At 38.8% G+C, this 13,902-nt stretch overlaps 1 long non-coding RNA gene across 1 annotated transcript; it reads right to left on the bottom strand.

Annotated features, from left to right (window-relative positions):
• Positions 1 to 1,008: 1,008 nt before the first annotated feature.
• LOC139135322 (uncharacterized) lies at positions 1,009 to 4,054 on the bottom strand. Its single transcript, XR_011552968.1, has 3 exons — positions 2,175 to 4,054; positions 1,550 to 1,601; positions 1,009 to 1,241 (listed from the first exon to the last, which is right to left on the bottom strand). It is a non-coding gene; the product is annotated as an uncharacterized lncRNA (long non-coding RNA).
• Between the last annotated feature and the right edge of the window lie 9,848 nt (positions 4,055 to 13,902).

Here is a 13,902-nt window from a genome sequence, read left to right as displayed (position 1 = left end):
ACACTTCCAATATGATTTGATATGTCATCAGTTAAATGCCTATAACACATATTGGTGATACCCTGAATGTCAATGCTTACTTTTACAATATCACCAGATATGAACTGTAAATGCTCACATGTTTCATTATATATTGAAGTTATGTGTAAATTTGAACCTTTGCACATGTTTGCAACTTCATTGAAATTATTATGATCAACATAATGAACAGTAATCACCGCCGATTAATAGGCCAAACCCGGAATTCGAATCGACCACGGTACAAACAAAGCCATGTGCGCAAACGCGCACAGACGTACGTGTATTTCCATACGCGTTCAGTACACATGTGGGTTTGTTTGTACCGGCATCACGTGATTATTTGGGCGTACTGAGTATGTAGAACGGCGTACGCATCGCGTCCTTTTTATTCCGGAGTAGAACCATTCTAAAAGGTCATGAGTATACAAATATGTAATTAGGCTGAAATAAAAATATTAAAGTTATTTGACTGCGTTTATTGTATCACCACTTTATATAGCAAGTGTAATTACTGATGGCCATGTGCTTCAAGCCATATATGCCAAGCTGTGAAAGCTCATTAGATATGCAAATTATAAATTAGCTGACATGAAAATGTTAAATGACTTTCGATATTGTTTCAACCTAGTACCTGGTATAATCATCAATTTACATAGCATGTTTTGCCCACTTTGATCAAGTAAATCCCGGTATATATCCCTATAAGCAAAGCTCATTAAAGATGTAAATTAGGAATTGGCTTAAATAAAATTCATAATACTGTGTTTCCTCTGGCTGCTGAAATATTTTAGCAAATTTACGAATTGGGTTTTAAAACTTTTAGTAAATTTCAAAATTTATTAGTAAATGCAAAAGTTTCCCAAATAAAGCCATTACTGTTACAATGCAACTATTAACTGCTTTTTTATCTTTGATTTATTATAATTAACACAATATTGTTTTCAATTCAGTTTGCTTTTTTCAAAACAACACAAAGACACACACTGGTCTGTTTACAATGAAGTTCTTTATTTTCATCACGGAGTTGTCAGTGATATCCATCTGTATACCATGGATTCTCAAGATGCAAGATGATCTTTTATTTTGGTGTGTTTCCTACAATTGTTTTTAGTGATGTAGTAACACCCTGACGTGAAGGTATTTGACTTTCCACTCCTAAGACACCATTTACATAGCATGACACACCTTTCTCTGTCATAATCCAACCATGGAAACGTTGCCTGAAACAAAACATAAAATGATTTCAGCATCTCAAACTATGTATATATACATTTGCAATACAGGTGAGGAGCATGAACTTTATCGTCTATAAACTACTATGCCAGGAATTATAGATAGCAAATTACAACAGAGGAGTTAGATTATTTAACAAGGAAACAATTCAGTTTGACCACTGCATTACTACATTTGCTAGCATTACCACCACCAAGATTGTTACAAGTTGAAACTAGCATACATTTGACTACTACAGCATTCATGCAAAGCAATTTAGTAACTTGACACACCACAAAGAAAATTCAGTAGTTACCTTTCGACAAGTCCGGATGGACTAGAATCACAAATGTAGACACACTGACTCACTGGAATAAAAAATTGAAAATGGGAAATTATGCATGGAATCATGCTTGTTCCTTTGCTGAAGTTTATTGTGAAATAAATCCAATACTTATTAATTTATAAAAGCACATTTTCCGAGATGCATTTTGGCTGCAAATGCAATGATTATAGCTCCGATTGATAACCTTGTCCGAGACAGTGCCGTCACAAGGCAAATGCCCGATCAATTTTCCAGTGCAGATTTCATCGATATCGCTCCAATTAACCCCTGGTACTATCTGAAAACTTCCCGATCGCGTTCCAAGAATATAGGCCTAAATGTCTGTGACACCACATTTTTGATTCCAATTAGAATGACCGTAAAATCTAGCAAATTTCCACGAGATTCAACCTTGACTATAGTGACAACATAATAATAAATACATAATACACAAAAACATTCTCCGATTGAAATTCATGTGTCATCGCATCGCCGATCACGGGCACTCAACACGCCGCTACGCAAGATCTGTGTGTCGCAACTAGATTCTATTCTTGTTGTGATACAGGCCCGGCGTTGCATCGTGTCGAGTGACTGTCTGGGATATTAAACTGACCTTCCATGTTTCGTTGAAGGCAGCTTTTGTCCTGTTCGTTTTCTTCTGGTGGCACTCTTTACTGTTTTTCTGCTTCTTTTCTTCGGTTACGTTTCTCTGTCCTACATTTGACATTGCCACTTTGCTTTGAGAAAATCCAAAACGAAACAGAGGCCATCGCCTGCTTCACAAGGACGTTTGCTCGCCATCTTGAATATGGTCGAGTTATGCTGACTTTGTTTAGGTATATACCATTGGTCAATAACTATCCCAGGGTGGAAGATACACCAATCACAGGCCGTGTTTTACAAATGTACGTGTCTAGATTGAAAGAATTGTTTTGAAGCTGGGGGGCCTTCTATAGCTCCTTATCGATGTTAAACATGTCCGTAGAATGAGAATGAATACCATGATTTCATGAATACGATCGAAATATCGCTGCTGGATAGGATCGTATATTTACGAACTACCGATGAAAAAAATTCGTAAAAGTCCGTAAATGATCGTATATTTACTAAAAAACGAGCGGCAGCGGAAACACAGTTAATGATTGTCAATTATGTTGTATCATGGTATCTGTAATATGTGTAGCAAATTTTGTCAACTTTGGTCAAGTCAATTCAGATATATATCTCTAATTAGGAAAGATCATTAAATATGCAAATTAGGAATTGGCTGAAGAGAAAATGCTTAATGACTTTCAATAATGTTGTATTATAGTGTCTTTAATGTACATAGCAAGTTTAATCAATTTTGATCGAGTCAATTCAGATAAATATCCCTAACTATGAAAATTCATTTAATATTCAAATAAGGTTATGGCTGAAGTAAAAATGTCTTTTGACTTTCAATAATGTTATATCACAGTATCTTTGATGTATCTAGCAAGTTTCAACAACTACAATCAAGTTAATTCAGATATATATCCCTAATTGGGAAAGTTCATTAAATATGCAAATTAGGAATTGGCTGAAGTTAAAACGCTTAATGACTTTCAATAATGTTAAATCATAGTATCTTTAATATACATACCAAGTTTGGTTAATTTTGATCAAGTCAAATCAGACATATATCCCTAGTTAGGAAAGTTCATTAAATATGCAAATTAGCATTTATCTTTCATGTCATCCCTTAACGGTTCCCACTGCTGACATATCTTGGTGTGATCAACATTTGTAGCAAATTTCATCAAATTGTGTGTAGTCGTTTTTAATGTATATCCGTTTTTTCTAAAATCATTAATTATGCAAATGAGCAAAAAGTGTGCAAGCCACACCCCCAAAAACAAATCAGTTCTTGCCATTTGCTTTGATATATGTACCAGATTTGATTCTGATCTGATAAGCTGTTTTGAGATATCGGACCAACAGACAGACAGACAGACAGACAGACAGACAGACACACAGACGGACAGACAGACAGACAGACAGACATCGCTGCGACATATGCTCACGTGTTACACACGTGAGCAAAAAACTACAGTTACCAGAGAACATCCAATGTTGATACATTGGTTTGAACTTGTATGACATCTTTTCAGAGATGTCATGGGTATGCTACAAAATTCAACTTGGCAAGTATAGAATTGGCCGTGAACCCAGCACAGACTAACATGAAGGTGCTTTGGAAACTAACAATGCATGGGTATGGTCAAAGGCAGCAGGCATTACACAATATGATACACAAAGGCTTATGATTATGACTTTTCATGAACAAATGTACCAGCAGGGTTCCTACACCCTGGGACAAATAAATATTCCAGGGCTTTCCAGGATTTTTTGACCAGTTTTCCACGGCTATTTCAACTAAAATTAAGTAATTTTCCAGGGCTCTTGATCATGAAAACAAATTTATACTCAACTTCTATTGACACACCGTACCTATCTACTGCTTTAATTCCTGAGCTTTTTCTTTCTAACTATATAGCTACTGATTGTATTTGAGTTTGCTTTTCTCTTTTGCAGTCTTAGAATTTGCACTCCTAAGACTATTTAACTTTGCGACAAAAGACATTTCCCCATAGATTCAGCTTTCTTGGAATATTTATTATCAGATTTTTTAGTTCGACTACATTAGTCTCAAATATCTTCATTTTCCAGGATTTTCCAGGGCTAAATCACATTTTTCCAGGGTTTTCGAGGGCTAAAATAAAATTCCAGGGTTTTCCAGGACCGTACTAACCCTGACCAGGTTTAGTAGATATTATTCTGACTGCACTGGACCAGTTGTCACAATTTCTACTTTGTATTATAAGGTTACTAGAATTTAACGTATACAGGTGTCCATTCATATCAACAATAACAACTAGATTCCATAATAAAAATTTGATTCTGCACAAAGTATTTTCCGAGGCCATAAATTGGTTTGTGCCCTAAATATGCAGAGGAGGGGGTTCATTTTGAAGCTCATGGAGTGACTTAAGGTTTCACCAGCTCATTTCATGAAATACTGAAAATTTAATTTCTGCTCATAGAGTTAACACACAGATGGCAGCCATTTTTAATTTCAAGTGTTGGTAAATATTGGGTAATTCGTTTCACAAGTACGAAAGCCAACTACATCTACCTCTATAGATATAATGATCTATTTCCATTGAAATGAGAAAAAATTCTATAAGCAGTATGATTCAACTATATGTGAGAGACCAAAGGAAGTGTTTGTACTAGTTGTGTTAGCCTATTGTAATCCGCTCATTTCTCCTGCTCTGTCACCGCTCCACAACACACATTGCATGAACCGAAATCCCTAGGTCATATCGTCTGCTTTCTGTGATTCATCTACTCCCTGTGACAAAACACATGGATGTTCTTGTTGTCTGTTTATTTGTTTAGCATTAGTTTGAATTGAAAATTAGGAGATGGTGCTGTGGACCATTTACTATAAAATGTGGATATATATCTTGTTCACATTGGCAACCCAACTGAAATTTGGGCCGACGCAAAATAATTGTCCTTTTGGGATTAAATTTGGTCCGTGTCCACACCTAACGGTACCAGAATTAGGGCCGACGTAACTTTACCTTCCTTTGTGACCTCTGACCTGTCAAAGTTCAAAATGGCGTATTTGAATATGGCACGCTGTTTCTACTGTTCATGATTATCCTGTGTTTTTACGCACAAGAAGGGCAAATATGACTACCACTCACCCTTTTAATCATCGGAGAGATCTTCACTATTTATTGGATGAGCATATGGTATATATAAGACCGCGGTGGAGAAATAACCAGTGCGCGGCATTTTTGACATGCCTCTCTAGTCTATTACGTGCACTGTGGAATCGAATGACATGGTCTCGTTTGCGGAACAAAGGTTGGTGGGAAGTTCTGCGTACATGGGATGATATTAAAATGTAAAGACTGGATTGAAAACTTTCGATAGGTGTAAACTTTAGTTTCAAACGTCGTCTGTTTTGTGCGAATAAGGTGACTAGTTCAACTTCGATCCATGGCGGAGGCCTGGTCAACTGGGACCAGGGCCGACGTAACGTGTCCAGACTGGCGATTTGCGTCGGACCAAATTTTGCGTCGGCCCTGAGTTGGCCCTGAAATCCCCCCTTCTAACCGGGACCAAACTGAGTCGGCCCAGGGCCGACTCAGCGTGTCCACATTGGTTTTTTACGTCGGCCCCGGCCCAGGTCCGGACCTGGGCCGACGCAAAGTCGTCAATCTGAACGTACTAATAGTGTCAGTTAAAATACTTCACAGGGTCAGATGTGTACTGTGGGGATTACTACCCTGCACTTTGGCACATGTGTTGCTATCATCTGAATGAACAATGCCCATTTACTCCCCTTTTGTATTGACTGGATTTTAAAAAGAGTCCTTTGTTAAACTTATCGCATGTCTATCTAATATTCTAGACTTGTGGCTTTTACTTGATCATTTGAAGTGATTGGAGTGCAGCTAGACTAACAACAATGGCAATGATGTTGATGATGATGGTGATGATGATGATGATGATGATGAGGGTGATGTTGATGATGATGATGGTGATGATGATGATGATGATGATGACAAATATGATAATGATGAGCCCTGTATTTTAGTGAATGACTGGGTAACTGGTAGATTACTGTAAAACTTAAAGGCGCCCTTCTCAATCCCATGTTCTTTTGTTTCCAGGCCAACACCTGTCTCAATGATGATGTGCCTTGCAAATCCTATGATGCACCTTGTATACACACATCAAAGTACCCACTGCTCTAAGAAGAAGCAGTTTTCCCATTGCCACATATAGGAACTACAAACACACATTCTCTGCTCTTCAACATGGAGAGGATCATCCATTTCTCAACACTTATCAAAGGTAGCTTCTGCCCAACTCCAAGGTCATCACCTTATCATCAGTTTCAGAGGAAGCGGAACCCCATTCATACACTGAACAAATCCCTCCTCATGGTAATAACAATTGTAACAGGTTATAACACTTGCCAAAGGGGAAAAGCTGTCACTGGCATCTGTGAGTGACCCATATCAAGAGTACTGTGTATGTGTTCCTACATCAATGCCATACAAGGCAAAAACACCACTTTGCATGCATGCCTCATGTATTCTGTTGAACATACAGTTGCCATAAAACACACACTATCTTTAATACACAGCTCGCATACCAAATAGTAGTCAGTTATTCTGTACAAGCTTTGTACATACTACTAGTGACATTTTGCAAATTGACAAAAATGAGAAATGTATGAATCTGTTCCATAGCTCAAACCCATGATCAGATAAATGATATCTGATCCCACATTGGAAGACCATGAATAGCCTTGAATTTAAGTCTCTTGCAAAGTGTTTTATAGAAATCAGGAACTTCATCTTAATATCACTAAACCACTATTTGACATGTCGAGAACTTCCTCATAGAAAGTTGAGTCATCGCACATGACAAGATCAGAGGACCTGACAGTTGGCCTACACTACATGTAGATATATCCCAGTATTCTATGACAATGGAAGATCCGATTTGCAAAAATTACGAATACAGTCATGAACTTGATGAAGGCAATCTTAGACTAGCCTCCCAGTCTGTGTCAAAAAAGATCAGGAACTAAATCGGTTGGTTTTTTTAGGTTGTAACCTCTTTTGGTGTCGATTGTTTAATTTCTTTTGCTTTGTAACATGTAGTATACAGAAGTCAGCTCCTTGGTTTTACAATCACTCCTCAATCAGTGGGACAGATTTTGTTAAAATTAGTTCCTTCTGTTTATTCAATGAGATATTAATAAACCACAAGACCAGTGGCAAATCGAAATCAGTCCCTACTAGAGAGCTTGCATTAAACCACAGTAGTAGCGCACTACTTCTAAAATTTTCAAAGTCAGGTCAAAACAGAATACAATGAAACATTACATGCAATAAAAGTCCATGTAATACAATACGCCAACAAAAAATGTGAGATAAATTACACGTGTGCAATTCATGATGAAATAAAATACTCAAGAGTCATATGCATCAGCTGTGACATTATCACAGACTAGCATTTCATTCTTTATTTGAAATGCAGGGTGTGCGTCGATGTTATGAAAAATTGAAATTACATGTGAAGGTTTTTGCTCTTCCTGATCATGTATGAAGCCTAGCCCAGTGTCTACAAAATTAAATTATTTAATATCGTGACTTTGGATGTCCGCATTGCCTGTCACCAGACAGGACAGCTAAATTATCGGATGGCATGCCCTGAGGTCAGTGTGCCATTTGTCTATTAGCGTGTTTGGAAAGTATCTCCAACCTGAGGGAATAAATGTCATGGCTGTAAACTAACATGTGGCATCTTCGAAGAAACCACTTCACTAGTATGATTATTTTAATTCGCTTTGGCAGCACTGCCATTGAGATGTTCCAAATTTCAGTCAAAACTTTGTAACTTTCACTGCTCTGCAGCGGGGGTCAAAGGTCACGAACGAAGGTCACCACTGCAGAAAAATTGGTAAAATTCTGGTGAGGCTAAGTTTGCTTCATTAAAAGATTTAGTCTGAAATAGGCACTTATCAATGCTTTCCATCATTCATTGGAGGCAATTATTTTTCTAACACAACGTGTTCTTGAAGTTTTTACTTTGAACATTAATATTTGATTCAACTTTGAAAATTTGCATTCATAAATACAATTAATAAGCCTCGGTAATAAGCCCATAAGCTAAGCAATTCTGCAAGGAAAACTGATAACATTTTGTTAGGCCATTGATTTTCACGTCTTTTGACCAATTTGCAAGTGAGTTTCACCCACATGAGTGAAAATGGGGTTTCTAATAATTCTCAATGTAAAATCCGTACAGGAAGAAACAAATCAAAAGGTCTTCTGTACAATGCACACACATCCTTTGATAGAGGTTATTCACAATAACATCCTAGGTATCATCATTTATATGCAAATTATTTTACTACTTGTCCTAACATTTTGACAAGATTTTTCAGAAATTACTCTGCCAGGAATGGAGAATTTAGTACTTTGTTACTGCCAGTGCTCTTTGATTGAAACAAATACAGTAAAACTCACTACAAAGGGTCTAACTATGTGCTATAGTGATAGACATGTGGACAACGTTGAAGACGGCAGTATAAAGAGTCACACCCTTATTGCTACTCTAGAAACAAAGCTGGATTCATGATGATCAGCACTGCTCTCCTCAGCTACCTTGTATTTGAAGTTGTAAAGTGGTGATAAAGACTGAATATCATTTGCATTGATTGCTGTTGAATTGTTGATGTACAAATAAGTGCACAACTCCAACAAAGTGAATAAAATTGCCCTCTGAAATGTTATCATGTTCATTAAAATGCAGAACTGCACTATATCTGATGTGAACCATTTTCTGATTATGCAAATTTGCTCTGTTTCATCAATGCAGTGAGGAGTCTTACTGAGATGGCTCGAGCAATGCTGATATTGCCTGTAAAAATCCATTCAAAATGGAAAGATTATAAAGATGTTTGATGAATTATGTCATTAATTTCACTGATCACATTGCGCATAGTCAATGAGCATGCTTGTACAATGCGCGAGTAGGCAATTGGTTGCCTGGCAGAGTTTCAAAAAAATAGATTTTTGCAACAGGGTAGATACTGAATAAATTTTGACATCTTCAATGGTTATGCTTACATGTAAAACAATCAGTACTGTGAGAATTTACCTGACCATTCCACTAGCTTTGGAAGCATTTTCCCACTTTTCCACAAGACACTAATTTTTGAATTGAAATTCCTCATTGCCGTCTGACAAACTGCCAGTACAACTTTATTCAAAAACAAGTTATCATTAGATGATTTATAAATCAAAATGTGAAGTTCACCAGCAATTGAGATGCTGTTCTTGGAATTCAAGACAAAACTGGTTTATTCTAACTGTTTGTGATACCCATTCCATCAAGATATACATGTAAGTGCGGTAGTTCACATGGAAGGGTATTACCTGCCTCATAATTACAAGACTTGAACATATTTGCTCAATCTTTCCTCCAGGAATCTTTCAATCGGGATCACCGTGCAACTTTTGCTAAAAGAGAAACAAAATTACCTAACATTTACGGACACTTGAAAATTCAAAATGGCCGCCATCCCAGGGTCAACTCTGTAGGAAACATTCAATTTTCAATTGAATATGATGGTGAAAACTTCATTTATTCAATGATCTGCAAAATGAGTCTACACAAACAGTAGACCATTAAGTTACAATATTACAGAGTGTATTTCAGAAATTATTCCGGTACTGTATACACTGCCAGTGTCCAGAACATACTTCATTGTTGACACTTGCAGCGTCGACACTCACCAGTTTTGTTGCACATACATAAAATAAAGATGATATCACATGGTGTGTGAATGAAGAAATTATTTAAGCCTATTGTTCCTTTATACTTCGCATTAATGGCTTATACAATATGAAGAAAAGTAGTCAGTGTAGTTATGGATCACACTGTACACACACAAATAGTACATTTTGTGTTGATTGTATGACTGCACTAAGATTTCACTTCTAAATGTGGTAAACTACTTTTGTACATAATATTGTCCATGCCAGGATAAAAGTCATGAATATTCAAACCAGCTGATGCTGCAGAAGAGTACTAGTTGCGTGTGCCAATGAAGCCCTGTGACCCCTAACATGCTCAAATCTCTAAAGCAAATGCACACACTGCACAGGGCTGGCAAGGAAATATTGCCTCAGCATACACAGACACATGGCCCTTTACTATGATATTCTCTATAAACATGCGAGCAAGCTTGGTCATAATCCTCTCCTGATGTAATTTGGACAGGTAAAGCATATCATACATGACAGTGTAGATGGGTGCTATTTGGATGGACTTAGAGAGGATGACAGCTGTTCTAGCTGACATAAAATTAAAAAAAAACAATGCCCTAGAAACCGACATTTCAAGTGTCATTTGATTGTATATATCCACTACACTGTATGGTTGTCATGTTGAAATATCTCTTAGTACAATTTTGCACACTACAGAAATTCATCGCCTCATCCCCAACCACAATCACATCCATCTGAACTCTTTGTCACTCCTCAGAAGGTGTCACTGCATACCAAAATATTGAGTGGAGATCTTCTGGACTTCCTTGGATATAGCTTCACATTTCAGTCACATCTATCTGTGAGATAAACCTCCGTCCTCTAAAGGTAATTTGATTAATTCTGAAGTCACATCTCGAGAATTTGCAATGGCTGTGCAACTGCATTGCAGTTCTAGATTACTCAGACTTGCCCAAGCAAGCAGAAAGTGCGCTGGTCTGACCATACAAACCAAGAGTAGACAGTAGCTGACATCACCACATGCCTGTTGGATCTTTCTGACACAATATGTCATTACATTTGTTTTATTGCTATGGTCGGATGTATATACATCATCATATATCAACATCTTTCGACACAACTTTTAAATCAGAGCGAAGCACATATTATCAACTTCTTGTCATGTGTAACATATACATGTAAAAAGTTACTGATGAAAGTGGAACCATGCCTTTCCAGTGTTCTCCCTAGGCCCTTCAAGCATCACGTCTCCGTGACGCTTGCCTTGATCTCCGTGACGCTTTCTACAATGCCGTGACGCTTCAGATTTTTCCCGACACCCTTGATTGACAGCCCCACTTGACAGCTCAGTGTATTCATTGGCAAAGGACATCTGCCAAAACTAGCCTTATCAACATCGTTTTTAGTCCTGAATAGACTTTTTCGTTTCGATTGACGAGGTTTTTTTAATCAATTGACACGTACACAGGTGTTGAAAAACACCGGCCGAGCAGCACATCGGTGCGGCCGCGACTTTGATCATGTGGTTCAAGCGCCGTGAATGGCCGTTTATCAAGTTACGTGGGAGAGTACAGTGACGTAGACGCCGTGAAAACGCTGGTGGTCAAAGCTATAGGTCAAAATTGCGACCCTCAAAAAAGGTTTATAAGGCGTCTATACCTGATGACGGTTAGTCTACATGAAATCTCCATGGCAGTATTACGAACGCGCATTTGTATTTTAATTATTTTCTGTTTTTTGTTGTTGAGACAAACGGTGAAAGTATCAGAGCAGGAGAATGGTAGAGTTCATGGGCTGCACACGTTACGTGTGTGTCATATTACTCTACGCTGACTTTACCTATTTCTCGATGTTGGGGTCACTGTCATTTTACAAGTTTTTTTGGTTAATCGTGCAATCGTTCTTTTGCATTCTTGTCATTTTTTTTATTTCGCGCAAAGTTTTTAAAAATATGAGTTTGGATTACCTTTTTGGTCGCGAAATGATGTCTACAGTGCCATGTGACGTAAACAGGTCAGGCGATTTCCAAGATGGCGGTCGAAGTGTGGGCTTTGAGCGTTTCGCGCTGTTTTCAAGTTCAGGTCTCGTTTCAGGTTCGCTAAGGAGGCAAATTACTGAAACGACAGGGGTTTCATAAATTTTGGTGACAATCATTCGTGTAAATACGTATGAATTTTCTGTTATGGTAAACCATAACAGTCCCTCTATTCATTGGGACCGTGACCGTAATGTGCTCAAAAACTCGCTGGGGTACACAGCCCTGATTGTGTGGCTTCGTTGCTCTGTATAATTTCGTAAACAAGTGACGCAATGTTTCATCGCAAATGTTCTCCATGCAATGAGAGTACGAGTTGAATTTTTACAACTGAAGTTGGACTGCTGAAGAAAGCAAGATGTGACCGTTCAGTTTTCATGTATGAAATTATTGCACTTCATGGTGCCACCTGTAAACTTAATTGTTTATTCCCATGATATGTATGTTCATGCAGCAATGTGTAAGTAAATAAAAGGCATATTAACCCTTTTCCTGCCGAGCGCCCCTGTCCGTTATCCTGCCAAGTCGGTCAAAACCGGCCCCCTTTTCCGTGTCTACAGAAGATAGGCTCTCCTGCACGCTTTCCTGCCAGGCATTTGGCGGGAAAATACCGCATTTTCGGGGTACGATTACCGACCATATACGTGTTAGACTTCAAAAATTTTTGCATGCCCGTATAGAGGGGCAACCGCTGATGAGGTTGTGTCCAGAAAATGACGAGGTCACGGGCGTTGTTTGCCCCGGGGGACGTGCACTTTTATGCCCTTTTCTAGCTTACTTTCGCGGAAGTAAAGCTCGTTCGCCGGCACGCACGGCCACACCGGGGAAACGTCACCTCTCTCGTGGGTTAGTAGAAGACCCAGGGGTTAGTGCTATGGGTGCGGGAGCACCCTCAAACCTGTCCTGTTTCCCCTGGGTTGTGTCACTTGGCCACGTACTTTGAACGACTTGGAAGAGTCGCACATTGCAGTCTGCTTGACGTAGTGTCAACGACATAGTTCCGCCATTGAAGGAAGGCGTGTACGTAGTTTGGCCAGTTCAGTGAACACTTAGCTCGTTAGTGTTACCGTTTCCTAACACGTTAGTTGTGCAGTTGTTACTAAGGTGCAGTTTTGTACCACCTTAGCTCTGGACAGTGCAACTGCTCTATGCACTAACCCCAACGACAGATGGTTGGTACAACGTCTACGTCGTACGAGCACAGCCTCCGTTGGGCTGTGCCCCTCCCACGTGATACAACGCACGTTCATCCATTACTATAGCGTCCTTACGGATCTGCCAAAAACGAAAGTGGGGTAAAACAAAACAAACGAAAATATGCGATCCATAGATAGTATTTTATTCGGGAATAATTTACATTATGCCGAACAATAAATCTCGGAGTCTGTCTCGACGTCCGAGTGCATGGTCCGTGTTTCAAAAATTACAATCGGGGTGGCAGATCCGTGTTTCAAAAATTATAATGGGGGAATTGTACAAAATAATCCGTCTAAACAAAACAAAACAAAACGAAAATATGCGATCCATAGATAGTATTTTATTCGGGAATAATTTACATTATGCCGAATAATAAATCTCAGAGTCTGTCTCGACGTCCGAGTGCATGGTCCGTGTTACAAAGATTACAATCGGGGGATTGTACAAAATAATCCGTGTTTCAATTTACAATCAGCGGGATCGTAAAACACAAACAAACGGCACAACCGTGCTCAAAATGTGATCATGGTCCGTGTTCAGAATACAGTCAAGCCACTGTTAGGCGAAGCTGTCCCCTGTCCGTTATTTACGTCGGGTTCTCTTGCTGATGGGTGTCGTCGGGGCTGTGTGAGTAGAGGTCTGCACGCCAATGCTCCTCTTACCTCGTAGCATCATGCGATGATGAAAAGCCGCAAAACACTCGCCCTTGTGAAGATGAACCCCGCACAGACTACATCCTTTGGACGTCTCAGACAGTC

The sequence above is a fragment of the Ptychodera flava genome, chromosome 6, assembly GCF_041260155.1.
Source record: "Ptychodera flava strain L36383 chromosome 6, AS_Pfla_20210202, whole genome shotgun sequence".
Taxonomy (NCBI): Eukaryota; Metazoa; Hemichordata; class Enteropneusta; family Ptychoderidae; genus Ptychodera; species Ptychodera flava.
Note: the sequence above shows the minus strand (reverse complement) of the source record. Positions and strands in the feature narration are given on the sequence as shown.